Source organism: Papio anubis, chromosome 1 (genome assembly GCF_008728515.1).
Source record: "Papio anubis isolate 15944 chromosome 1, Panubis1.0, whole genome shotgun sequence".
Taxonomy (NCBI): Eukaryota; Metazoa; Chordata; class Mammalia; order Primates; family Cercopithecidae; genus Papio; species Papio anubis.
This window is the reverse complement of record NC_044976.1, coordinates 56,342,795-56,368,703: the sequence shown is the minus strand read 5'-3', so window position 1 is coordinate 56,368,703 and position 25,909 is coordinate 56,342,795. Positions and strand designations below refer to the sequence as shown.

Genomic DNA, 25,909 nt, shown 5'->3' with positions numbered 1-25,909 from the left:
ACATACAGGAGTTTTTAAAAAAATCTTCATGACAGTCCTTAGAAACAGTTATTATCCGTCTTTTACAGGAGAGAAATTTTGGGCTCAGACAGTGAAACACAGTAATTTGAATGATAACACACAGTAAGGACATGGCTGAGCTGGGACTCAAACCTAGGTCTTTCTGACTCCAAAGCCTATGACGTGGCCACTGCCTTTCCAGTCTGAGCCCTAATTGCCACACGGCCTGGGCTTCCTGTGCCAGACAACACCATCTCTCCCTCCTCTCCCACACGCCTCACCATAGCAAGACCTGATGGCTATAAGCCCAGGCATCGTGGAGGCTGCAGCAGAAATGTGCTCTGGCATCTTAGGATGCTGCGTAAGGTATGCCAGCAAGAGGAAGAACAGTTGGTGAACAGTTGGTGAGTGGATATTTTTATGCAAGGGTTGCCTAGAGAGAGGAGAAAGAAGAGCGAAAAAAACTGTTTATAAAGAAGCCACAATTAATAAGGTCTTTGTTAGCTTTTTGGATTTTGATTTTCAAGTCCATTGCTTTGGGTTTAAATGGAAGCAGAAAGGTCCCCAAGGAGCCAAACTCCCAGCTTCCAAAGCATGAAGGCATTTAGGAAAACCGATCCCAGCCTGAGTGTGCTGAAGATTTTAAGTATTCAGCAAGGAGCGCAAAGATGCTGTGAATTCCTTTGGACAGCTTCTCATCAGGATTGTTTATATTGCAGCATGCTCAGTATGTGAGCTTAAGAGCTACAAGTTAATAAAAAAAAGTAAAAGAAAAAGAAAGCACCATCCTTAGAATATCCAAGAGAACCACAACCACTCTAATATTTTGGCTACCATTTTACATCCCTCTCCAAGCCTCAATGTTCTCATCTATAAAATGGGAATAATAGTATCCATCAAAGTGGGTTATAGTGAGGATGTGAAAATGCCCTGTAAACCTTAAAATAATTTATAAATGAGACCTTTTTTTTTGAAGAATACTTTTTTATGTAAAGCCCTCTACTTCCCTTATCTCTTTTTACACATACATTCATTCTTCAATAATTTAAAAATACACACACTGCTGCCATTTATTAGAGTACTTAGACTATGCAAGATCCATATTTTGCTATATCCATATTTTGACCCTTGCACTGACCCTGTGAGGTAAGTGCATTCCCCACCTCACCTCTCCTATATTTCAGTTGAAGTGGAAGCTCAGTGAAAGGTTAAGGAATATAACCAAGGTCAGTAATAAGCAGAGTCAGCAACAGAGACTGCTCTGGAGTGGACAGTTGGTCTAGATTCCAAGTGCTGACCACTTGGCTACAGTGGTTTTCTGCCTGCTACTTGCCACGAGCCTTGTAGCCATCCAAAGAGTTAGCATATGAACAGGCATTCTGTTAGGGCTGACTTTGTGTCCTCCCAAAAGAAGACATATTAGAATCCTAACCCCTGCTTCCTCAGAATATGATCTTATTTGGAGACAGAGTTTGACAGTGGTAAGCAAATTAAAATGAAGTCATTAGAATGGTCTCTAATTTAATAAGACTGGCATCCTTATAAAAAGGGATATGGACACAGAGACGAAAGTATAGAAGGAAGATGATGTGGGGAGACACCTTATAAAAAGGGATATGGACACAGAGACGAAAGTATAGAAGGAAGATGATGTGAGGAGACATAGAAAGAGGACAAAAATCTACAAGCCAAGGAGGGAGGCCTGGATCACATCCTTTTCTTATAGCCCTTAGAAGAAACCACCCTGCTGAAACCTTGATTGTGTACTTCTACCCCCAGAACTGTGAAACAATACATTTCTGTTGTTTAAGCCACCCAGTTTGTGGCACTTTGTTTATGGCAGCTTTCACAACCTAATGCCTATTCTGAATCCTCTTTTCTGGATGAGGCTCCGGAAGAGGAAGAGATTAAGGTGATTACTCAAGAGGTAGGTGAGATGGCTGAGATTTGTACCCCATGTTCTGCCCACTCCTGCACATTGATTGCTAAAAGAAAGCTCCTTGGAGGCAGATATTTCTCTTGGTTGTATTCACTGCAGTGCCTGGCATTTATATCAGTGCCCGGCATATCATAAACCGATACTTGTTGAATAAATGAATCGATGAATGAATGCATGATCTTTCTACCAACTTACCCAGTGTATCACAGCTAGATTAAAATGATTTTTAAAAAGCATATCAGGCTGGGTATGGTGGCTCACTCCTGTAATCCCAGCACTTTGGGAGGCCAAGGCAGGTGGATCACTTGAGGTCAGGAGTTCGAGACCAGCCTGACCAATATGATGAAACCCCATTTCTACTAAAAATACAAAAAAATTAGCAGGGGATGGTGGTGGACACCTGTAATCCCAGCTACTTGGGAGGCTGAGGCAGGAGAATCACTTGAGCCTGGTAGGCGGAGGTTGAAGTGAGCTGAGATCATGCCACTGCACTCCAGCCTGGGCAACAAAGTTAGACTCCATCTCAAAAAAAAAAAAAAAAAAAGAAAAGAAAAGAAAAGAAAAAAAGCACATCATACTGGAACAAGAGTTTCAACAATTTACAGTCGTTGTCAGAACAAAGAGTTTCATACTTTGTATTCAAATTCTTCCCACAATCAGAGACTTATAATTATAAACAAGTTTTCAAACAAATTCCTTTGAAGTCTTGTTTCATGGATTGTCAGGTGTGAAACTCCAAAGTGCTAATTCTTATTTGTACTTGGAAACCAGTGACTCACCTGCCTTCCTACCTCTAGTTTCTGCCCATGTTGCAATTCCATCAGTTTTTTCTTTCTACCTCATTGACCAACCCTCAGTTTCCCTTTACTGGCTCTTCCTCATTTTTCCAAACTGAACTGTGGTGTGGTCCAGGATTCTGCTTTTCTCACTTTTTTGGTAACCCCATCCAGTCTTATAGTTTTAAATACTATTTATGTGCTAATATCCAGATTGGTATCTCCTGCGTACACTTCTATACTGAACTGTAGACCTGTATATATTCAATAATCTTTTTAATATTTCCATATGAATGTCTAATATATATCTCAAAGCCAGTATGTTCAAAACCAAACTCCTGATTTCTCCTTTCACCCCAAATAACATACAGCTTCACTTACAGTCTTCCCTACCTTAACAAATGTCAGCTTTATCCTTCCATTGCTTAGGCTGAAACCTTGGGGCTTCTTTTGACTCCTTTTCTCACACCTAATATCCACTTATTCAGCTGATTCCATAGTATTACTTACAAAAAATCTTGAGGATGTGGCCACTTCTCACTACCTCCACTGTTACCATCATCCTTTTTGCCTAAATTATTGCATTAGCTTCTTACCTGGTCCTCGACATCCAGTCATGTCCCTGTACAATCTCTTCACACATTTTCCTGAACAAGCATATTAAAATGTAAGTCAAATCACGTGCTCCTCTGTTCAAAATTTTCCAACAGACCTATGTAATTTAGCATTTCACCACCTCTCTGATTCTATTTCCTTCATTTCCTCATTCACCGGATGACATTCAGTTTTATTTACATGGCCTACGACCAAGTTTGCAAAGAAACAAGCTCTGGTAGATCCAAGGTTTTTCTGAGGGAGTAATTTCAGTATAATTCTTTGAATAAGCTAACTCTTCTCCACATCTACTCCACCAATACCTCCCAAACTCTTTCCAAGATGGTCCTAACTAGACCACATGTTGCTCAACTCCTTATTGAAATATCCACTTCAGTTGCATATGATTTTTCTCATTATCATATCATTAGCTGTAGGAGTATCCAATCTAGAGTGGTTACACGTACCATTACAACTTCTTCTCTATTTTGGTCAAATTTCATTGAAATGAAGCTTCCCTCGTTCTTATGGTTACAAGAAGGTAAAAAGGTGGCAATCTTGTTATCATGTCTGCTTTCTGCCTGTTTTGGTGTGCTGGATGTCTTCATTTAACGAGGTCTTCCCTCCACCCTTCTCTGCCTGCCCCAGGAGGCTGACCTGTATGAAATATATAAATGGCCTTCTGTACCTTTAAGGCCTCTGGATAAAGTAAAGCAGAAGAGTGAGATCAGGGTATTTTTTTCCCTGAATTCCTCCCAGTGAAGTCACCTTGGTTTGGCTGTCTCAGATGTCACTAATCCCTTCAAGGGGGCTGCTCTACAGGACTCCCTCTCCTTCAGAGTTCTCTCCCACCTCTTCCCCTCTAGCCTGGGGTGGTAACCTCCACTATTATCAGCTCTGGGTTACTGCTCCATCCCCTAGGATTCCCTTCCCTTGCTTACACCTTTATAATTAGTCTCTCCTTGAGCTCTTCTCACTTGAGTGTGCTGCCAGTTTCTTGCTGGGACTCTGACAGATATATCTGATGATCTGTAAACGTTCCCCTGACTTAGTACACTTTATCTGTGGTAATCAGATCTGACATATTGCTTTCCTCTGACACAACAGATTCTTTTCCTGATCAATACTGCTCAACTGAACAAGAGAAAGTCTATCTCTCACTAGGAAGGCGAGTTTCTGAAGCCAGACTGACCCATCCTGTAATCCTAGATTAGACAATGACCAACTGCCTTAACTTCTTGGCATTTTACTACTCACCAAATCTTGTGCATTTTAAAATGGGAACGATATGACTGATATAGAGCAGTATATACTATATCATTAGCAAATATTAATTTATGTTTTTCCTCTTCACCTTGGTGCATTTGTTTTTCTAGCTCACTTTTTTTCTTCTGCTTCATTTTGGTTAATCCAGTACCTTAAACCTCAATGAAGCTCATGGAGTAGCAGTGTGTAATTTGCAGTCAGATAATTTTCTCATCAGTGGGAGTTGCTCTTGTGCTAATTTGGGCTGTATCCTCTATTTCAGTCTTTTGTCTTATTTGTAAAAAGCATATCGTATTATTCCAACTTCTACACTTCTCTTTGTAAGCTTGTACATCGTGACTGAAAGTGAAACCTTAGAAAATGATATTCCATCCTCAGAGTTGTTGACAAGACACTCAAGACACTACTATTAGGGAAAATCTAAGTGTACTGTTTTCTGAATATAGGGGTCTTTCTCTATTCTTGCATATGGAAAGGACAAGGGACTAAGTCAGATTAACTGGGATCCTAGATTTCCCTCAGCTACTTGTCCTTCTGGGGCTGGAGTCAAGGTCATATTGAGCAGTGCCACTAAGGCTCCTCATAGGAAGTTTATGGGGTGGTTGAGGTGAAGAAAGAGAGGTTTAATCAGGAGGGAGGAGACCTGCCATGAGCCTCAAGGTTCATAGCACATCAGAGAGGCTAAAAGTGGAAACATTGAGTGCCAGAGTTCAAGCTGGAGGTAGAAATAGAACAGACTGTATATCTCAAAGTAGAGAGCACGAAGAATATTTTCAGACACAGAAAAGACAGTGGCAAAGTAAGGTGTAGATATAAGCCAAGATCCACTCAGGAACACATTGGACAAACAGGGCCACTGTGCCTCTTTAGGGGAAGGCTTGGCATGGTCACACCAAGTTAAAGACCAAAGCTGAAAGTGGCTTTATCTTTAGATCCTTTGCCTCTCTGAGCCCTAGGACTCATGGCAGCTAATAGGGGATAACACACCTTGCCCTATTTGTCACCTAGAACTATTATAAGGACAAAATGAAGTAATGGGTGTGAAGGCACTCTATAAACCACAGAACACTACACAAAAGTGAGGATCCAGCAGCTCTTTTATCACACAGAGCTCAACTCTTCTCTAAGAGACTGCATACCTGGTCAGTTGGAGTCAGACTAATCCTGAACTTCATCTCCACTAGGGATGCATTAGTCAATAGAAAAACTATACTCAAAGGAATTTAAGCAAAAAAGTAAACCAAAGGCATACTTCAGGAAAGTTGCTGGATGGCTGGGCTTGCAGGATGACAAGTTACTGGGTCTTCAGACACAAATCAACCTTGCTCCTTGTGTAGTCTCTCCTTTTTCCTATGGTTCTATTTCACTGGGTTACCATCATAGCCCCGCTTTCTTCTTGAGGCTGAAGCATGGTCATTGTAACTCCTGGACCTGCCACTTCCTAGCAACATCATCCAAAAGGAGTGGCCCGTCTTCTCTTAGTTCCATTTTAAAAGTTCCTGAGTGAGCTTGTCCTGGCTTGGATCGCATGCTCATTCAATGACCTGGCTTGGGTCACATGCCTGTTCTATGCCAGAGCATGGCACCTATGATTGGTACTTCTGTATGCTTTGGATCATGGAAGGGAGTGTTCCTTAACTATTCCTGGAAGGGAAAGTGCTGAAAAGACCAAAAAATAGATTGCCACTACAGGGATATAATAAACACTATATCCTGTAACCTGTTTTTATGGCCAAAACATCCGAACCTCATACCCACTGGAAGCACATAGAGAAGAGGATTGATAGTGAATTAGTCAGGGTCCTGGCAAGGAACAGATGGTACACTCAGAAGGGGGGTCTAAGGAGGCTTTAGAGAAAGTACTATTTTTGAAGATGTGGGAAGGGTTAAGAAAAACAGAAAAGGGAGTTGATGGTGAAATATCCAATGTTCCTACCAGTGGGCAGCCAATTATGTCTCTTGGCCTGAAAGGGAAAGGGAGATATGGTTATCTGAACCATTGAGACATGTAGCCATAGGGTAAGGCCAGCAGACAGGGGATGTGGCCGTAGTACAGGAACCCAGCCACTGCCATCAGCAGATAAATAGAGAGGGGCTAACCTTTCTGTCCTCTCACCTGCCTGTTTCAGGCTGGCATTCTCATTGGCCAGTTCCAACTAGAACTCAGAATTCAATGAGCTCAGCTCGATGGAGTCCTTAACAGTTAGATTCCAGGGCACAGAGCAAGGTGGAGAAGAATGGAAAGGCAATCTGAAGGGGAAACGGAGGATGTCCCGTACAAGGGTGCGTCTGCTCCCTTTGGCACAAAAGATAGGGCTAGTTGGAGTCCACTCTGTAAAATGGGACATCTTAAAAGAATAATGGAATTTGAGGGCTAGAGGGGTCCTTAAGATCATTCAGACCAGAATTTATAAACTTGCCTATATCTAGCATTCAGGTATGGCTTACGTGGCTGATATAGCTTTAATACCAAAAACCAAACACAAGCAGGCAATAAACAAAACTCCAAATTTAACATTAATATCCTTAGGTCAGGTATGCACTTTCCAGTTCACCAGAATTATCATCATTCCCTATTGTGTAAAGCCCCGTATACATTCTTGCCTCCCAAAAGTAATTGACACGAGCACCTGTAAATAGAAAAGTCAAGCTTCTTCATTTTTCAGATAAAGAAGCTGGAATGGCAAGGAAACTTGTTTGCCCATGGCTGCACAGCGTTGATGGGAATTCTGTCTGCACAGACAAAAATAGAAATGTATAAATATGAGGGCTTAATGAAAGAGTTGTTTGTCTCCATAAGATGAGACTCCATGGGAGCCACCATCACACATGGGAGTGACTATCATTTGAAGCAAGAGTTATACAATGATTCTACTTGCTCTTTGTGTCCTTAGAAGGTGGAAATAGAACAATAGGGAAAGGTGATTATGGTCAGTGCAAGTCAGAGCTTGCAAAAGGCTATTCAGAATGGACTGGGCCTCCATTCATCCTCGCTTCCCATCTGTGCAGCTGATCAATTGACAGAAATGGAATCACCCCTTAGTGTGGATGGTGTTGAACCCTCCTCTTAGGGCCTTCCTCCTATGAGTTGAGCTGATGCTGAGTTGAACTGGAATGAGAGGAATGTGTCTTCTTGGCTTTTTTCCATGGAATATCTTTCATTTTATTCCATTCTTTTTTGGTGGCATGTGGGTAGGAAGGCTTTATTTTGCTTTGCTCTTTTCTCAGAATCCCTAGCCTTCCTCCCATCAAGAATTTAGAAGTTTGTCCTCTGTTTGCCTTTACCTATTATTCTCAAATACCCTCCCTCTTTTCCACTCAGACCCATTTCTTTTCTGTCCCCACATGTGTTAGGCTCATTTTCTCCTGCACCTGGATCCTCAGGATGTGGTTAGTGAATATACTGGTTTGGTTGTAATAATAGAGATCAAACAGTGTTGGCTTAACTGGAAGGAGGAGTGCAGCAGCTGTTGTCTGGATGGGAAGGGTGGCTGTGCTCAACAAAGTCACCAGGAACCCAGTTTCTTCTTTCTATTACTTCATCATCCCCCATTGTCTTTATGAGCAAAGATGACTCTTCCCCATCATACTCCCATGCCAATCCTCAAGAGAGGGGAAGAAGACACACAGAGCACGTAAATTCATTTTAAGAAGTGATCCACAACAATGCTTCTTGTCCCATCCTGTTGTTCAGAACTTCTTCATGTGGTGGTTCCTAGAGGCAAAAAAAAAAAAAAAAAAAAAAAAAAAAGGTCAAGAAGTAGCAGGTAGCCACATCTGGGCTAAATTGAGGGAGGTGAATGTAGGACAAGGTACATTAGTAAAAGGAAGAAAGAGTGAATGGATATTGAGAACCAGTGAGTCCACTCAGGATGCACTGTATAAGCAGAAAGACTTCCTTTTGCCCTCTGAAACCAAAGCTCATCATCTTTCAAATACCAGTTTAAATCTGCTCACTCTTTTAAGTTTTCCCAAAGAATCATCCTTAAGATGGGTCTCAGTATTCTAAGAGGACGGGGTTTAATGTTATACCTGTAGTATGTACTCAAGGAATATATGGGGAGTTGGTTCGAATACTCCCCACCGTCTTTGCCGTTGTCCACGGTCCAGCAAAGGGAGGGAATGATTACATGAGCTTACATTCACTGGGCATCTACTAAGCACCAGGTGCTGTACTAAGTGTTATGAGCATTATCTCAATCTATCATTGTAATTGCTCTAGGAATTAGGTACTGTAGTCCGTTTGCTAGATGAGGAAACTAATACTCTGTGACATCACTTTCCCAAAGCTCTGCAGCTAGCAGTGCCATATTCCGAATTTAAACATGAAACTGTCTCCAAGGTTTATCACATTGATACTTATTTCAACACATTGAAACTTCTCTGTAAAGAGCTTTGCAATAGGGAAGCTTCACAGTACTGAAACAACTGGGTAAGTCAGTGTTTATACATTGGTCAAACTGGTAATTTGAAGAATACAGGCAAGGAAAAAGAAATCTAGCCATATTATCCATTGGGCTAATTTAAGTTTCCAGGGGAGTATATATATATGTATATATTTTGGTGAATCAGGCTCCTCTTCCCTGAGCTGTTTTAAGAAAGTAGTACAAAAGACTGCCCCGCTAACCCCCCGATTTCTATCCTTTCTTGATCTCTTCCATGATTTTCTCTTGGGGAAAAGGAGCAGATTGAAAACTGTTGCTATATATGTAACCATTGAAATAGATGCTCTGTCTATAAAAATAAACTTGTGCCAGGGTCTAATAAGTTGTGTGTTAACATGGCAGCTCAGTAGTCTGCAGGGGAATTGCATTCACTCTCCTGATCAGAGTACATACTTCCAAGCCTCCCTATTTGTTAGTTCCTTAGCCCGGCATAGCTGAGAACTTATTCCACATTCAGTACAGCAAACATTCTTGAGTACCACAAGGTGCCTGTTTCCAAACTAGGAACTGAAGATTAGAAGTGAAGAAAACAAAGGACTTGTCCTCAGGGATATGAGTCCACAGGGAGAACAAAACAGGAGAAACAAATAACAGTGGTGCTGTCAGATTTGTCTAACAGGTGAAGTGTACTTAAGGTGATATTGATTTAAAAGAGAGGATTTGATTCTGAATTGAAGAGGAGACATAATGTCTGAGCTGAGTTTTGAAACATAGGAGATAATCAGATGACAGAGAGGGTATTCCAGGCAGAGGGAATAGAATATGCAAAGACAAGGAAGCACGAAACACAGCATATGTTTTGGGAACCATAAGCATATCCAAAACTTTGCAGTATGAATTTATTATGTCAATTTCAAGACTCTATTTGATGGGTGATGGAGAGGAATAAAAGATTTTAAATAGGAGAATGAAGTGATCCCACTTATGTTTTAGAAATACCCCCCTGGACAATGTTAGGAGAACATGGAGAAATGAGGAACACCTGTTAGAAAGCGGTGCTAGTGATCAAAGATGAGAAACGATGAAATATAAGGTGTGTGATGGTCTGGGAAGGGAAGCTAGTGGTTGAATATAGGAAAAATAGCTAACACTTATTAACAATTTGCTATGTGCCAAGTACTGTTTTATGTTCTTTGATATGGTAACTTACTTCATCCTCCTAACCCTTCAAGGAGGTAGATATTATTATTATCAATATTTTAGAGCTGAAGAAACTTGGGTGTTAAACCCAGCTAAAATTTTGCAGAACCAGGATTTGAGGCCAGTCTGGTCCCAGAACCTTCTCTCTTAAGCTCTGAATGGGAATGCTTTAATTTGCTTTTCTTATTGAAATATTAGGCTAAGATTATCCTTGAAGGGCATGAGATAAGCCATCTTACAAGGAAGAGGTTTAACAGAGCAGAGTGACATTTTATCTCAGCACTCAACTAGTTCAACAACCTTGGGACAGCATGATAGTCTGTAACCTCATCTGTGACATGGAGATATCTATACACACTTGCTAGGACTTTTCTGAGGATTTAAGGGACAGTACGCTTTCAAAGGGACAACTCCAGTGCCTCAAAGTTAGCAAGCAATTCTCAAACACTAGTTTATTTTTTCTTTCCTCTTGGAGGATACTGAAACTTTTGCAGCTCCTATTAAAGTTTTATAAAGAGGGATGAAAATTATTAGACTGTTGAAAATAAATAAATTATGGCTACCTGCAAAAATATAGATGAATCTTGGAAAAATAATGTTGGGTGAGAAAAGAAAATCTCAGAAGACCACGTATAGTAGGATTCTATTTTCATAAAGTATAAAAATAAGCAAATCTAAGTAATATATCTTTAGAAATATGTGTGTGTGTGTGTGTATATAATGTGTGTGTGTGTATAGATAGATAGATAGATAGATAGATAGATAGATAGATAGATAGATAAAGAGTTGCTTAATACAGGGATCTTCAATCCCCAGGCCATGGACCAGTACTGGGCTATGGCCTGTTATGAACTGGGCTGCCCAGCAGGAGGTGAGAGGCTGATGAGCTAGCCTTGCTGCCTGAACTCTACCTCCTGTCAGATCAGCAGCGGCATTAGATTCTCATAGGAGCACGAACCCTATTGTGAACTGCACATGCAAGGGATCTAGGTTGTGCACTCCTTATGAGAATCAGACTAATGGCTAATGATCTGAGGTGGAACAGTTTCATCCCCAAACCATCCTCCCACCCCCTTCTCATGGAAACATTGTCTTCCATAAAATCTGTCCCTGGTGCCAAAAAGATTGGGGACTGCTGACTTAACAACACTAAGAATGGTGATTGCTGCTGGAAAAGAAGGCAAGGACACAGGTTAAGGGAGGAGCATGTAGTTGGTGCATTGGTGGATTGCTGGTGAGTGCATGGATGTTCATAACATTGTTATTATTAATATTAATCCTTTGTAGGCATTAAATATTACATATGTTACATTCAAACAGATAATGAAGGAAAAATAGTATCCAAGGAGGTAGATTAGGCTTTAGGCCTGGCTTGATTCAAGATCTAAACAAAGACCCAAGTCTGTATTTCTTGGCTTGGCTTTCTCTAGGTTAACAGATTCTTCAATCTGAATAGTGGTGGCTTCCCCGGTAACTTCAGACTCACATTGTTCTAATACCCAGTCAAGCACAAGAGAGAACATCTCCTTCCCCAATAGCTCAAGAGGAAGATTCAGAACTGAATCTCATCAGCCCTGATTGGCCTGGGCCTGGGAGCCTGAATCAATGCCTTTGGCCAAGGTGTGCATTAACTGACTTAGTCTAGGTCTTATGCTGGACTCCTGTGTCCTGGGCTAGAATCAACTAGACTCAAAGCACATTGTTTGAGAGTGAGGGTGCAGGCTGGCTACTTCAGAGCCAAATCAGGATATTGATGCCACACAAATGAATAGATGTCAACGGTAAAAACAGCAAATGCCCACAAGAGCCATTTCCAGTCCTTGCATTTTTATGATTACACAAAGAATACACAGATACTACAGACATTTTTTAAAGTTCAGAAAATCATGAGGACAAAAATAAAAGTCATCAGCAACCTTTCTAAGCTGAGAAAACCAATGTTAACATTTATACTTATTTTTTCCAGTCCTTTCTTTAGGCCTTTTATTGCATTGGTGATTGTGTATTCAATTATATAATGTGTCTTCTTTTTACTTAACGAACACATTATTGTTTTTGCAAGCTAAATTCATAGTCTACTACCGAAGAAGTAGTTACGCAGGTAGTTATATAGTTTCCAGAGGTATACCTGAGCTCAGTCTCCAAGGAAGGTTAGTGAAGCAGGTGAGAGGCAGAGGTTGTAGAGCAGAAAGGGATCCAGGCCAAGGGGCTAGCATAAGCTCAGGCGTGGAGGTAAGAAGTACCATACTGTTTCTTGAGCCCAAAGTGTAATGCACGGAGCAAAAAGGGATGAAGCTGGAGAGGAGGCTACAGAAGGCCTTGCATGCTCTGCAAGAGAATTTGAACATTTCAGAAGGAGACCACGGTTTATTTTAGTTTGGGATTGTGATCTCCGCCCCTGTTCAGGACACACTCACTATCTGAACTGTCTTTCAGGTCTTCCGTGTGTCTATCAGTCTTACACATTCTTTAAAGGAAAATAATGAGCTGCCCACTCCAGAAATTCCACTTTGCAAATTCCTTCCACCATTCTCCATGGGCGTCAATTTCTCCCTCTTCTGGGGCACACTGAGGGTCTTAGTTCATTATCTTTGCGTTTCATGTTATACCTGGTGCATTGAACATGAATCAGATAAATACTTATGAAATTGGACTATACCAGTGTTTTTCATGTGGGAGAGAGTTTTCTTTCCATGGGACATTTGGCAAGGTCTAGAACACTTTGGTTGTCCTGACTTGTGAGGGATGTGCTGTTGGGTATTTGGTGGGTAGACCCAGGGATGCTGCTAGATGTTGTGTAATGCACAGCCCCTGCAACAAGGTATGCTCTGGTTAAAAATGTCAATAGTGCTAAGGTTGAGACACTCTGAAGTACACGGACTGAAGTGTAGAGGTCGCTGGGTGGTAGTCAGGAGAACTCATTTCTGGTCCTGGTTCTGTGGCAATTTACCTTGGGGATTTTGGGCACTGTGCTGTCCTTGGGTCTTAGGGCTGTCATCTCTGAGAATTCTAGTATGAAGATCACATGCTTTGGAGTCAGATGACACTGGGCTCAAATTTTGACTCCACTCCCTACTCTGCCTGTGAGGTCCTGGGCAAGTTATTTTTTACGCCCTTGTTTCCTCATATTTTAACAGGGGTAATGGTGTCTACTTTGGAAAACTAGGAGGAATCGAGATCACCTGTGTAAATCAAGACCCATAACAGTCGACACATGGGAGGTGCTCAGTAATCAGCTTTGCCATGATACTAAGACTATGACTATTAATAGAATAAAGGGCTTGAAAAATTGACTCTAAGATCTTTTCCAGCTCTAGTATTTTAGAACGTCTTGATTTGTTTTCTCTGCATGTAAATGCTGAACACGGCTAGGCATGTGTATCATATGGGGTCCCTGCAGGAAGCATATGGCACACTCCAACTGAGAAACTTGGGGAAAGTGTATTAAAGGGATTTTTATAATGGCGTGGGAATGATTTAGAATAACCAAAAAGAGATAATGCAGGACTCCTGAGCTAGACCTCCTAGGTCTGAAAGGGTAAGAAGAGGGGCTATTACCAGAATCCTGAGACAGGTGGCTTTGTGGACAGGGCTGCCTTGCAGAAGCTGCAGTGAACCTTTGTAGAGACCCAAGGAATATATATATCAGACCTCATCCCCTCATTCTGCTCCTCTATCTCTTGCTGGTGGCTCCCATTATTTGAATCCAACAGAATGCCCAAAGCAAAGAGCCTGTTGATGCAACCCTATGTCAACTCCCTAACACACATATCCTATTAGAGAAGGTGGAGAAAGTGGATTTGGAGGCAAATAAAATATAAATGGCAGCACAGTATTAGAATTTGTGGAATAGCAAGCAGTCACAGGTTTGGGCACCATGACTTGCTATCAGATTCAACATGTTAATACTTTAAGGAGAGAGAAGGCTCCACATATACTTAGTTGTCTGCCCCACTCTGAGTGCATCTTGCCCTGCAGACTCAAGGGAGAACACAGTTCTGTTCTGATAAAGGCATCTGTGACTTCTTTGAATACTGAATGCCTCAAGCAATCTCCATGCTGGGAGGTGGAAAACAGTGGAGGCTGGTTTGGGAGGCAGCACAGTTTGGTGAAACCCTAGTGATCTATGTCCCAGTTCTGTATCTATCACTTGCTGGCTTTGCTATCTCTGGGACTCAGTTTCTTCACTTGTGAAATGGAGTAGCAGCCTGCGGTTTACAGACCTGTTGTGTGGATTAGACATACATGATAGAATGTAATCCAGTACGTGGTGGCATGTGGTACTCACCAACCAGTTTTCATTGATTTAACATTTGTCTTATCATCAGTTATTGTCAACCATGTGCTGGGCCTTTAAGTAAAGACATGATGACTAAATGAAGGTCCCTAACTTTAAGGAAATCATGATTCAGAATAAGTTTCTCTTCTGGGATTGATAGGTAGGCTTTGGAAATTCCAAAACCCCCTTAAAATGGAATGCAGAAGTTTGTATATGTGCAGGTATGTATATGCCTTCTTCAGGAAAGATTTTATTAGTTTCCCCAAGATAAGTATCATTGAGAGAGAGCTTTTAGAGGATAATTCCTGAGAGTGAAATACTATCAATCTTCGATTCAGTAGAACAGCTATTAAAAATAAAACAGGCCAAGTGTGGTGGCTCATGCCTATAATTTCAGCACTTTGGGAAGCCAAGATGGGAGGATTGCTTGAAGCCATGAATGTGAGATCCACCTAGGTGACACAGTGAGACCCCATCTCTGCCAAATAATAATAATAATAACAATTAGCAAGTGTGGTGGTGTATGCCTGTAGTCTCAGTTACTTGAGAGGCTGAAGTGGGAGGATGGCTTGAGTCCAGGAATTCGAGGCTGCAGTGAGCTATGATCAAACCACTACACTCCAGCTTGGGCAACAGAGTGAGACCTTGACTCTAATGATGATGATGATGATGATGATGATGATGATGATGATGATGATAAACAGACAGTATTCAGTGAGAGCATGATTGGAATGTGGCCCTGTAATCATCTTTCTGTGGTCTTGCATGGAAGCATTTAGGCTAGAGAATAGATGTTGCAGGCAGAAATTTATCAGTTTTGTATAATAACCAACTTTCCAGAGTTGTCAGAAAGGTGATTGGGGGGGGACCACACATCCAAGAAGATTCTAAAAGATCACTTACAGGGCATTCTATATTGGAGCAAGTACCTATAAGACCTTTTCAACTTTCAGGTTTCACTGTTTCACCAGGATAGTGTCAAGATGATGGTGACTATGGTAGAGAAAAAGGAGGTATATGCTTATATGTATCTCTGCTTGCTCTGCTTCCTGTGTGAGGTGGCATGATCACATGAATGAGGTGTTCTAACAAGTCAAGAAGTGGACCAGGTACAGAGAGATAGATGAGATAGCACTTTTTGGAGCAGCTTGCCAAGGTCATATATGTGTGTATGTGGAAGAGCTGTTTACACTAACATGAGGAGACACTATTAGACACTTATAAATCAACTTGATTGCCTTAACTCTGACCAAGACTGGGGACCATGGAACTTTTCTTGGAGGTCCCCTAAAGACTGGAGCCAATGATAAGTAGTAGCTTTCAAATATCTTTACTTAAGAAATCCCAAAGAGCAGGTTATGGATTTATTAATTCATCAATTATTAATTGAGCAACACATGTGGCAGAAATCTCCGCCCTGAAGTTGTCTATAGTATCTTGTGGGACATACACATGTGAAGAAAGCTCTGCAGGCCTGTGGATAGTGCAGTAACATGGGGGTGGACTAAGTAAGTGCTGAAGAGCAAGCCAGTTCCAGAAGACTTGCCTGAGGAGCTAATGTTGGGCTGAACTCTGAAAGATGCACAGAAAACAGAAAGGATGGGAAGCCAAGAGGGTGAAACAGGTGATTCCAGCCTCAAGAAACAGGGTACCAGGCTACCAAGCAGGACAGGTGAAAGACAGTCTTGGTTTAAAGAAAGATAAAGTCAGCGTGTTGAGTATGTGGGATGACTGTGGGATGTGAGACTGGTAGAGCCAGTGGGAAGAGATTATGAAGAACTCTGAGTGCCTTGGCTTCAATATGAGCTTTACTCTGAGTGAACAGAAACCATGTGAAGGTGGACAGCATTTGTCTGACATAGTTAATTTGTGTTTTACAGAGAACTACTTCCTAAGTCTTGACATAGAGTTGTGGGCGATGGGGTCCAATGTGACTCCCTTTCTCTCTCTTTCCTCTTAGGCAGGAGTAGGCTGAGTCCTTAAGGCCTTATTCTTTCCGCAGCAGAACTCTCACTGGCCCTTTCTCCCATTCTGTGCATCTCCTCATAAATCAGGAGAGAATGCCCCAGGTCTCCACGTGGCTTTCTTGTTACCATAAATCTTGGGTATGAGTGTGGTAGAGGGTGATTTAGGTAATTACATAATGTAAAACTGCTCTTGGCTTTCTCACGTCTAAAGAATTGCTATCTGTGTATCTAATTCTGCAATTTATGGCCATTCTGGATGAGGGAGAGGGTTCTTACAGTCACTGCCTGTAAATTATGTGCTTTTCCACTGGTGAATATTCCTGATGGTAAATGACTATTATTCCTACAGGCTGTACTCACATATATATAAGAAACACAGGCATGTGGAATGATGAGGGCCAATTTATCATGCTGTCCTATTTAGAGGGCAAGGCCAATGGGAGGCAGGGGTGGAGTCTATGCCCCTCTGAACAGGCTCTTCCAATAGGACAGGGGCCGCATCCAATCAGGCCTCAGGAACCCTTTGCCATGCAACACACATCAGCCTACTACAAAGTGGTTCAGCTGTAACTGCTCAATTAATAACAGCTTGTGTTGATTTTTTTTAACCACATAATTGAGTGTGCAGTTGGGTTTACTCTTGCATTATATGTTCATTGTTAATCAAGTATTCTTAATCAAGTATTAATTCTCAAGATGAAGACAATATCTTATAATTCAATATCTCCAGCTCTTACTTAGTGCTATGCAGGCAGAAAGAGCATAACTCTTTGTAGGCAGGCAGCAGGTTTTCATGTTGGTCCCTAATGAGCCTTTTATTAGCTGTGTGACCTCCAGCAAGTTACTGTATGCCTCTGAATTATTGTCTCCTTTTCTGTATAAGGATGGTAGTGATCTTTGGCTTGGCATTGTTATGAAGTTAATTGTGATAATGCATGCTAACGTACCATGCATGGTGTTTGTAAACGTTGACCAGTAAACAATGAATGAATGAATGAATGAATAGGCCATAACTACAAGGTGTATATAGTTTAATATAACACATAACAAATCATGTTAGCATACGGCTAAACTCAAAACACAATGACTCAGAAAGACAGACATTTCACTGTTCCCTAATCAGAGTGGGCAGACAGGCAGTCCAAGACAGGTACGTTGCTCTGTTCTGTGCCATCCAGGGCCTTTGTGCCTTCCATCTCGTTGCTCAGCTATTCCCCAGGGTAGTGTTGCCTTCTGAATGTCCAAATTGTTTCATCACTACCACATTCACTTTGTAGCCCACAGGAAAGATGAAAAGAGGAAGTAGAAGGCAAGTAAAAAGATTGAGACTTGAAAGGTGCACACTCCACTCTGTTGAGTGGCCACATGTCCAGCTGAAACCTGGCAGGTCAGATTCATAAATACAAGAAGAGAAAAAGGAATGTAGGATCTGATTAACACTGCCTGTCTCACATACTTACCAACACTTATATTTAGAAATCAACTTTAATTCTACCCAAAGACTGAGTGCTATCATGTACAGTTAATTGTGGTTTCAAATACATCTGCTTTATCTCCTTTCTACATCAAGAGCTTCTCAAAGGTTTGGATCTTTACTTTATTTCTTTTTGGTTGTCCTCCTGAGAGCTTAGCATAGGACCTGATGCATTGCAGCTGCTCAGTGTTTGTTGACTGACCAACTGACTGACTACAGTGTGCCTGGACTGGATGCTAAGTCAGCCTACAGCAAGGCTTGTGAGCAATGATATAAGGGTGTGCCTTGACAGGAACATGGGTCCACTCCTCTCTTAGATCAAAGTTGGCACAGAGCATCCTGGGAGCCAGGCAGCTCCTCCATTACTCTCTACGTATTGAGCTGTTGAGAAACATCTGTCCACTTTCTTGCCCCATCTACCCAGAAAATAAACACAAAATATTGAAACACTTGACCTATTCCATTTTACAGATTAAAAAACTGAGGTCTGAGGTTCTAAGTTGTTAAGTACCTTGTTCAAAGGCACCTAAAGAGTTATTGCATCACTGAGATCACTATTCAGTTTTCCAAACTTATTAGTACACTTTTTTTTCACCACCCCATTAGGTTTCTTTCTTTTTTTTTTTTTTTTAAGAGACGGAGTCTCGCTCTGTCGCCCAGGCAACATTGGCGCCATCTCGGCTCACTGCAAGTTCCGCCTCCTGGATTCATGCCATTCTCCTGCCTCAGCCTCCCGAGTAGCTGGGACTACATGCGCCCTCCACTACGCCTGGCTAATTTTTGTGTTTTTAGTAGAGACGGGGTTTCACCATGTTAGCCAGGATGGTCTCAATCTCCTGACCTCTTGATCTGCCCGCCTCAGACTCCCAAAGTGCTGGGATTACAGGCGTGAGCCACTGTGCCTGGCCCATTAGATTTCTTAAACCAGATAAAAACAATGACAACAATAGTAAATGTTTTGCTTTTTATAATTTCTACCATGTTTCACATTCATGATCTCACTTAATCCTTATAACAGCTGTTGGAGATAGGATTGTTATTAATATTCCTTTTTAACAGACAGAAAAGAGAAGTCCAAAGAAGTGATAAAATATTCCCTGCCAAAAAGTGCGACGCTAGAACCTAAACTCAATTATTTGTATCTCAATCCTGCTGGGCCGCTACTGTGCAGATAAAATGATAAATACCAAAGCACCTTATAAACTGTGGACCATCTCCAGTGCCTGGCATTATTATTAATGTGTTATTGCTGTGAGACCCAAATCTGCTCTTGAGTCCACAACTTGGGAACCCTGCAGTATATTTTAATTATAGCCACTTGATAATCCTGGGGTGTTGAGGGGGCACTGTCCTATATCATGCCTAAGAGTCCTAAAGGAGGAGATTTCTCCAAACTCATGAATATTCATTGTAATGCTAAACCACAAACCACATTTTCCTTCATTCACTATAATCAGATGCTCACTGCATTGCTCTCAAACCTTATAGTCACTAAGTGGATGGATCATAAGCATGTATTGTATTAGGTATCTCTGCTAGGGTATTTTCTCCCCATCATGTAGGGATTCCACAGTGCCTAAACGTATCACTGGAGAAATGAAAAGCTACCATTTATTTGCTGGAAGCTTGGTAAGCAATTGTTTCTAGGGAGTCTCACACACTTTGCCAAGGGCTTCTTGAATTGGGCATTTCAGGGATTCCATCCTCTGATTCTTCCATCACCTCTGGTTTTAACAGTAGAGGTGCATAGTGTGGGGAAAAGCATTGCTGGTGATAGGTCTTTGCTACTCAAATGGTGTCCCTGGAGCAGTGAAACTGGTGTTACATGGGAGTTTGTTGGAAAGGCAGAATCTCAGGCTCTGCCCCAGACCCACAAAACCAGAATCTGCCTATTAACAAAATCTTCAGCTGATTCATTTGCACTTTAAATTTGAGATGCATTGGGCTAGAAGACTTAAAAGGTTATTATCCTCTAGTCTGCCCTTCACTGGCTGTGTAACTGTGGACAAAGCACTCACCTTTTCTGAACCTCTGTTCTTGACTTTCTATAAAGTGAGAAGGTAAGGTGCAGACATTAGAAGTTCTAAGTTTGTTTTCAGGGAAGTAGTTTGCTCACAAATCGAATGCATCAAATATCAGCAAAAACTGTATCTTCTTTGAAATTTCTAATTTCTTTTCTTTTTGAAGCAGTAACTCCAACACATTATTTGTTGTCAAATTACAGCAGGCATCATGGCCCTCAATTCCCTGAAATGTGTTGCCCTGGGCTTATGAGGACCTGTCTCCCTCACTGAAACCAAACTCAGAATATCTAAACTTTGTGCAAGGGAACCTCCAGGTATAGAAGCAGACAAGGCTACACATTCAGCCTTTCCTGGAGTTCCACTTCCTTCTGTTCATTTCAATATTTGTGCTCATCGTTACTGCTGTAGGTTTGGCCTTCTGTAAAAATTGCAGTCATATTCCCACCCTTTATAGTGCTATGTTAGTGCTGTGTTCGCACTAGGTAGATAAAATTCCTTAAAATTTTTTGGGAAGCTGGTTGTTCATCCAACATTTATTTAGGCCTTAATGTTCTGTTTAGATGCAGTTGCAGGTGGGTGGGACAGAGCAATGGTAAGAATACAGGCTTGGCCCTAACTGAGACCTCAGTGGGAATCCTGGCCTTATTCTTCACTGAATACATGTGGGGTTGTGTTCCTTGGCTACATGAGGTGTTACTTTCTGCATCTGTAAAAGGGGATAAAATTGCTTTCTGGAGAATGGCACAAATTTGCTCAACATCTTCAAGAAGCTTGCAGCCTAGTAAGGAGATTAGTCTAGGTTTGGGGCAAGGCCATGAACTCTGCATCCCCCAACTTAGGGTGTTAAGATTTCCAGGAAGAAATTACCACTAGGCTGAGAACTTAAGGACAAGGAAGCGTTAGTTAGATGAAAGCAAGAATAGAGAGCAGGTGAAATGGAAAGGAAATTTGTTTCTGAAAGAATGAACAGTGTCTAAAAGTTTTGAAGATGAGAGAGAACATGGTGTTTGAGGTAAGCTGAGTAAACCTAAATATATATCTGGCTCATCTCAGATAGTTCTTATGGGACATTCACTGATAAGGAATGAATGTTTGTCCCCCTAACCCAAATTGATATATTGAAGCCTATATCTCTAATGTGATGATACTTGAAGGTGGGACTTTGGGGACATAATTGGGTCATGAGAGTGGAGCCTCAACAAATGGGATTAGTGCCCTCATAAGGGGACTGAGAGACCAGAGCATGCTCTCTCTCTCTCTCTCTCTCTGTCTCTCTGTCATGTGAGAATATGAGAGAGGAAGGTCATCTGTGAAGCAGATAGAGAGCTCTCACCAAGAACCTGGCCATGCTGGCACCTTGATCTCAGACTTTCAGCCTCCAGAACTGTGAAAAATAAATGTTTGTTATTCAAAAGCTACCCTATCTATGGTGTTCTGCTATAGCAGTCCAAACTAAGACACTGGCCTTATTAGAAATTTGTTTGAATAACACTGGAAAGTAATGAGTAACCAGGGGACATTGAAAATATTTAATAACAACTGGTTTGGCTCAGCATCGAGCAAGCAGAAAGGAAGTAGTTGGTGCAAGAGTAGAGTCCTGGAGTCCCCAGGAGAAGCAGATGGCAGCCCTTTAGTTACTAAAGGCAAGGTGATCCTGAGGGACGGACAGTGGCTGCAGGGTACCTCCTGGGGGCCTGGGGAAGGGGTTGGGTGGGTATTGACCAACAGGATAAAAATATTTTAGTACTGTAGGGTGTATTAGTCTGTTTTCACACTGCTGTAAAGACACACCTGACATTGGGTAATTTAAAAAAAAAAAGAGATTTAATTTACTTATAGTTCTGCATGGTTGGGGGGGGGTCTCAGGAAACTTACAATCATGGCAGAAGGTGAGACAGGAGCAAAGGCACATCTTATATGGCAGCAGGTGAGAGAGAACAAGGAAAGAGGGAAGAGACCCTTGAAAAATCATCAGATTTCGTGAGAACTCACTATCGCGAGAACAGCATAGGGGAAATTGCCCCCATGATCCAATCAGCTCCCACTAGGTCTCCCTAGATACATGGGAATTATGGGGATTACAAGTCAAGATGAGATTTGGGTGATGACACAGCCAAACCATATGATAGGGACCAATGTGATCCTACCAACACACTGCCTGGAAATTAGTCCTAGTAGTAACTGCATTTCGCGTTCTTTTAAAACCCTGTACTGAGCATTGATCCAAGTGCCAGTATCCCTATTGTACAGAAGAAGCTGCTAAAGTTCAGAAAGGCCCTGTGCCTTGCCCAGAGTTACACACCTAGCAAGGGCTGGTCCCCAAATGTCTCTAACTCTAAATTCAGAACATCACATGAAAAGGAATTCCCATGACAGGAGGACGTGATTATTTCTGCTTAGTGTAAGTCACAGGTAGAGGCCCAGAATGTTCTCTGAACATGGCACAGTCAGGTGGCCTCCCTATGGGGGCATCTGAACAACAGCTTAGCCCTGACTATGGGTTACGTCATGCACAGGTTCCGAGGATACTGAACAAGCTGGCCAAGATGCATGCCAGCAGCTAGGGCCCTAGTGTCCTCCTCTTCCTGAAACAGAAGGGAACAGAGGAAGCACATCAGACAGGGGAACTGCAGGGCCTGCTCCAGGACATCAGCTCCTCAAGATACTAGTAAGGAAGCACCAGTGAGAAGCAAGAAAGGAAGATTTGAGTCCTTCCACCTGCTGACCTAGCTTGGGTACTGTTGCAAGTCCAGCAACAACAGGTTTTGAAGCTGTTAGTTTTTTCAGCTGGGGATGCTGATTTGCCCAGAGCACTTTAAGTGGCCAGGAGCTGCTCTGTCTCTCAGTACTGGCTCTGTTCCTAGACTATCTCCAGACCATTTCCCAAGTCCCTCCCTCTATCTTCTCTTGTTCTCTGCCTCTTATTGGTATCCCCACTTGCCTCCCTTGGTAGCTGAGTTCCCAGTGGCCACCACAGTTGCTCTAGACTCCCATGGCCTATTACAGAAATGCAACTCTAGCTCAGCTTTGCCTTCTCTCATGAGCATAGTTTGGCTTTTCATCATCTAGTAAAAAATATGGAATGCTAGCTAAGAGATTCTAGACTGGACTGACTTGGCAGGGATAACTGATCAGATCAATTTTAGGTTGCTCCCACCACTCTTCACCCTGCATCCCCAGCAAACACTTAGGAGGAATCCCATTGGGCCCCTGCCCTCCTTGGCTCACCCCACAGACCTTATCACATAGTCCCAAGATCTGTAATACTTATTTGTGCCTCTTATAAATACTTAATCAAGCACCAACTATGTGCCAGACCCAATTTAAAGCACAGGAATACCGAGAAACAAGACAAGGCCTCTGCTTTCCTGGAGCTTATGCTATAGTCAGGCAGATCAGCAACCAGAAGTTAAAAAAAAGACAACTCCCCACTGCCCAAATATCCAATAGTGACCATGAAAAAATTAAAGAAGTGTGATAGAGTAAAGAGCAACCGGTGCAGGAAGGGAGCTGACAAAGGGAAGAGTTGGTGCAAAGGACCTGAGGTGAGAACGAGCCTGGCTGTGCACAGATGAGAAAGGAGGCCAGTGTGGCTGGAGCAAGGACACCTGGCAGCAGAAGGAAGAGTGTCAGATGAGATCGGATGGCTCACCAAATGTGATGGTGTTTTAGGCCCTCACAGAAAGTTTGTATTTAATTATAAGAGTGATTGGAAACTGCTAATGGATCTGAGTAGGTAGGTGACATGATCAAAATATTTATTTCTATTTTAAAAAGTAACATGATCCCAGCACTTTGGGAGGCTGAGGTGGGTGGATCACCTGAGATCAAGTGTTCAAGACCAGCCAGGCCAACATGGCAAAATCCCATCTGTACTAAAAATACCAAAAAGAAAAAAAAAATTAGCTGGGCATGGTGGTGGCTGCCTGTAATCCCAGCTATGTGGGAGGCTGAGGCAGGAGCATTGCTTGAGCCCAGGAGATAGAGTTTGCAGTGAGCCAAGATTGCACCACTGCACTCCAGCCTAGGCGATGGAGCGAGACTCTGTCTCAAAAAAAAAAAAAAAAAAAAGTAATGTGGATTACAATTCAATGAAGAGGCAGAAGAGGACCAGGAAGACAGGTTGGAACCATCAGGCAACAACTGACGGTGTCATGGACTGAGGGAGGCAGATAAATGGATCACTTCAAAAAATAGCCTGAGTTAAATGTGGCTGAGGCCTGGGCTCCAGCCGAGGACCACAGACGGAAAATCAATTAGCAAATGTGTGAGTTATGGCTATGTGAGTCTTCCATTCTCAAGGCTGATTATTTATTTAAGGGCTCCCGTCTTCCTTGGAATAACCTGCCTGTAAGGCTTTATATTTCACAGAGCAGTTGCCTTTGCGATCCCAAAACAATGTGCCTATTTTCTAGATGAGAAAACCAAGGTTCAGGATGATAAGTGACAGTCCTAAGGTCACACTTCGGGATAGATATGAAGCCTGTGATGAAAAGCAGGTCATCTGACAATTGAGCCCATCCTTTTCTGTCTATGTATTTCTTTAACATTAGGCCATTGCAAAAATTGAGATCTGCTTTAAGTTTCGTCCTCCACTTGCCAACTCAAGCAGAGTAGTAGTCCCCAGCATTTTCTGCAGCCACGAACAACCTGATCCATCCGGGAACTTCCAAGAACAATCTCTCTACGCCATCTAGGGCAGCTTTTTATGCACTTGGTTTTTTGTTTGTTTGTTTGTTTGTTTTCCTGATGGTGATTCCTGGCTCTGACCCCTCAACTGACCTTAGCAATGTTATTGAGCCACTTTGTGACTCGCTTTCTTCATCTGTAAAATGGGAATACTAATACCTTCTCCCAGAATCATTGTAAATATTAATGTGGTGAATCCAGAATTAGGTTGGCATTGAATAAATGGTAATTCCCCTTTTCTCCTTCTCCTAACACTGACCTGCAGACATTTACTACCTAGCAGTAACATTGTTTTCATTTAATAATCTCAAATGAAGATAGACACCTTAAGCAATTACCATAATACTACTTGACATTTATTGAATACCAGGTCATGAACTGTGACAAATATTTTACAGTTGTCACCTCAATTAATTGTCACAAAATCTCCATGAGGTGTCTATTAAGACCATTATCCCCATTTTACAGATGTAGAAAGAGAGGCTTAGTGGGATAAAACAACTTAATAGAGGCCACACAGCTGGAAAGTGATAGATCCAGGAGTCAAATCCAGTTCCTCTACTTTCAGAACAGATGCCCCTAACCACTAAACCTTCCTTCTTCTCATGGCAAGACTAGCTGTATGTTACAGGTGCCAGGTTTCCTCGCTAATTATCCTCTATGGCAGGCGTTAGTCAGCATCAGGGCTTAAACTGGTGGCAGGAGATGTATATCTCAATTAGGCTTTGAGTTTAACTTCCAGAGACGGAACAAGAGATTGAGTCTTAGAAGTTGCTAAGTGAATGAAATTGAAACAGCCAGAAATGGCTTGCCGTAGGGGAGACAGACTCATTGCTTCCCAGGTCACAGAAATTTTGTTTCGTCTCTTTGGCAGAATGCTGAGCCAGCGGAAGTCATACCTCTGCCTTACAGTTTGCTCAGAAGGAAACTTTAAAGAGTCTTGAAAATTTGAGGCAAATGCAGAGAAAAAGATCCATAGCACAATGTCTGCTGTCGCAGCGTGACCCTGCTGCACGGTGAGGAAGTACTGTGGCATGGCCTCAGAATATGAGCCTCAGAGTTAGAATGATATGGGTTCAGATCCTGGCTTCATCAGGTCCTGGTCTTGGGCAAGTCAGATGCTTTATCTATGAAAAATTCCCTCAATACTGGACAACAGAGCTTTAGAGAAGGTTAAACTGTAATAGATCAAGTTAAACGCTAGGTATTTAGCACATAATGATCACTGAATAAATGCTAGTTCCTGGGGTTAACACATGTAAAGTGCTTGGAAGAATCCTTGGCACATAAGCATATGATAACAGCAATGCTTATTA

The 25,909-nt window shown here is 42.0% G+C and overlaps 1 protein-coding gene across 6 annotated transcripts in view; it reads left to right on the top strand.

The window, feature by feature from the left end:
* The window catches only part of DAB1 (DAB adaptor protein 1), a 1,241,370-nt gene that overhangs the window by 287,415 nt on the left and 928,046 nt on the right, over positions 1–25,909 (top strand). The window lies entirely within an intron of this gene.